Source organism: Drosophila arizonae, chromosome 3, assembly GCF_054131065.1.
Source record: "Drosophila arizonae isolate 15081-1271.41 chromosome 3, UAZ_ARI_1.0, whole genome shotgun sequence".
Classification (NCBI taxonomy): Eukaryota; Metazoa; Arthropoda; class Insecta; order Diptera; family Drosophilidae; genus Drosophila; species Drosophila arizonae.
The window spans coordinates 17,735,261-17,738,758 of NC_142923.1; positions in this window are offsets into that span (position 1 = coordinate 17,735,261).

Consider the following 3,498-nt stretch of genomic DNA (forward strand, 5'->3'; position numbering starts at 1 on the left):
CCATGCGCTGGCTGAACGTTAGAAGAAGAGGAAGAAGCAAATGGAACTGAGACAAAAACAACGCGGGCGACAGCAACAACAACAGCAACAAAACAGCTGCTGAGGCGACAATAGTCATAAAACTAAAATGCTAAAGGTGTTTTATAATCAAGTAATATTCGAATGATAATTAACTAAATGCATGTGTGCATCAATATATATTCATATGTATGTATATGTGTACTTGTGCAGTTAGACAAACATTGATTTACATATTTATGCACATGCAATAAATTACAGATTTCTCTAACTTATTCTATTGATATGATACAAAACTAATAGTCTTTAAATAAGTAAATAGTAGAGTGTAGAAGAAATAAAATATAAATTGTTTAGTTTATAATAAATAATATAAGAAGAAAAAAAAGTTGTATAACCTATGTACATACATATAGATATTTATATAGATATTCATGTGTGTCTTAAAAATGGTGAACGAAACGAATTTATTTATTAATTTTTAATTTAGCCTATAAGATTTTTTATGCTTCGTGCTTTATTCCCAAAATATTTGCTATAAAAAATCTTTAAAAAATTTTAATAAATAATAAATAATATTTAACAAATCTTCCCATTGCTATTTCATATAGAAATGTTTATTAATAGATGCAATTATATTTCTTTTCAATTTATTTATTTATTTATATTTTTTTTTTACCTATTTAATTTCCTTATCATGTGTAATGCTAAATTTAATTATTACACAATTACGTATTACGATTGTTTTGATTCGGTAAACTTAAACAACATTTTGTTATTAGATATGGCTACAGATATATGTACATATGTATGTATGTATGAGTGCATACTTACATAGGTAACTGTTTACACGAATTGCCACAATAACAATGGGAATAATAAAAGCCCTCATATGAATATGACTGACACTGACATTGAGTACGACGAAAGCGACTATGGCACTATAGAAATAATATTTACACACCCATACATATGCATTTCTGTCTGTATGTATGTGTTCGCTGTTCGCAAATGTCACTTGCTCATGTATTTGCACATCTCATACAACCATAGCTTGCAAAAAACTGTTAACACTTTTTCGTTGTCTGCAAAAAAGTGTCTTTCAGTGACACAGGCAAAAAATACTCAGACAGAAAGTGTTTTTGTCGCGTCTGGCTTAGCTCTCTCGCGCTCTGAGGGAGATAGTTGTTTCTGTTTTCGTTTCCTCAAGTCAAACACTGATCGTTTGCTTGAGTTAAATGAAGTAACGGTAAGTTGCGTTTGTATGGGTAATCACGCGCGATTGCTGCGTTCTTTTTGTATGTATGTATGCGTGTATTTACATGCACACGAAGGCAAAAACATTTTCTGCTGAGTTTGTTAGTCAAAGTGTTTCTTGCTGAGAGGCTTTGTGTGAGAGAAAATCGTGTTAGTTTTACGCGACACTCATGTGAGTGCGTCACACGAATGAGTCATCGCACTGCGTCTGAGCGAAACAGATGCTGAAGAAAAACAGAGAGTGACGCTCAGAGAGAGACGTGTCTACACAATTTTTTTTGAGTATGATGCGAGAAAGAGACTAAACGAAAAAACGCTCAACTCTCATTTGCAAGCTCTGCATACAACCCCTTTACTTTCTCGCCTCTCTCTCAATCTCTCCCTATCTCTCTCTGTCTCGCTCTTTCTTTTTCGCGCCACACGTTTCGGTAAACAAATAAATTATTATAAAAACAACAATAACAATAACAGTAAACAGGAATTACATCACTTTGGACAAGGTATAAATTGACTATCTAAAATTTTTACGAGAATATTTTTATGATTTATTAAATACATATATTTTAATAAAGGCAGCTTTTTTATTTATTTTATATGTAATTATTTATTTGTATTATTATTTTTTATTTATTTTTTTCTTTTTAATTTGTTTTATTGTTATGCAAGGCTAAGCTACAAAGTTGCACATTACGTATACGTAATGGAGCAAATCTATTTCAAGAACTTAAGCAATTTGTTATCTGGTCTAAAATTATGCGACGCAGTTTTATGGCATATAAATATATACAGTATATATGTATATATATATATGTGTGTATATGTATATATTTTATCTAAGGTAAATATGGTAGAGAGATTTTGTTTTCGTTAAATCATTAGTAATGAAATTCTCATAATATACATATATACTATACATTGTATATAATACTATATGTCATTCCTTTTTTATTATTATCAAAAATATTTATTGATTTAATTTATATTATATATATATATATATATATATATATATATATTTTTTTTTTATTTTTTTATTTATTTTTTTTTAAATATATTTATCTACAGTATTATTTTTTATTTGAAAATTTATTTTAAATTTCATAAATATATTTATGTATATAAATATATGTACATATGTATATACTTACATTGATTTCTCTATTAAATTTTTAACATGGTCTGTTAAATTCCCTATTCCATTAGCTAGGAATGCCGCATTTCAGATACCCTATTTGTTTTTGGTTTTGTTTTAACCGACGCTGCTCTTGGAGAACTTCATAAATATTGTGCAATTCCACGAGTTATGTTTCCGTTTACTTTTTTTCCTAGACTCTAAAGAGATATTTCGCACGTGGTCATTGGCGCATTATATGCAATAACATAATGTACGCTGTTTGCCCTGATAAGATTAGATTAGATTAGATTCGCGTTGCTATTAGCTGAACAGTTTTGGCCCCTTTGAAAGTAAATCAGAGCGCCATGAAATCCCACACAATCATGGATCTAGAATATGAAAAACCAATTAAGAATTATGAAATATTTTGTCGATTGTTATTGCATAGATCAAGAAATGCGCCCATTATGAAGCCCATTATCTAAGACAGCCAATGCAAGAGTCAAAACAGCCCCGTGAGGGACCAACTGAAGGCAATGCATTGTGATTCACTCTCTCATAATGGTGCAATTTGTTGGCAACTGTTTTCTAATTTGCCTTCCCCGAGTTCTGGGAAACCTCACGATATCAGCTGCTATCTGGCTTTAATGTGATGTCCCTGTCAAGGTCTTGGAATGCCGCCCGGAAATATGCTAAAAGCCATACCAGAAATTCTCTCCTCCTCTCTTCCTCTGATTGTTTTTGGTAGAAAATTGTGTACCTAGACGATACATATACTGATTGCAGACTATTAATTGATTTTTTTTAACAAGTTTGTACTATAGTATATAATAATATTTTTTCTAATTGATAATGATAACATTGGAAACCCCCATCCCCCTTCTCTCTCTGTCTAGTATTCTGTATTTATTTATCAGTTTAGAGAGTTCTATTTCCATTGCAATGAAAGTTGCACCTTCTAAGGCAGCTCAATTTGTGGCACTTTCTCCGCCCATTTAATCGATGTGTCTAATGATTCAAGCAGCTGGCAAGCGACCAGACGCAGACTCGCTTTAATTGTCCCATGCAGCACGGCAACAACCTACACAATTGCACATTTGCACAGCGAG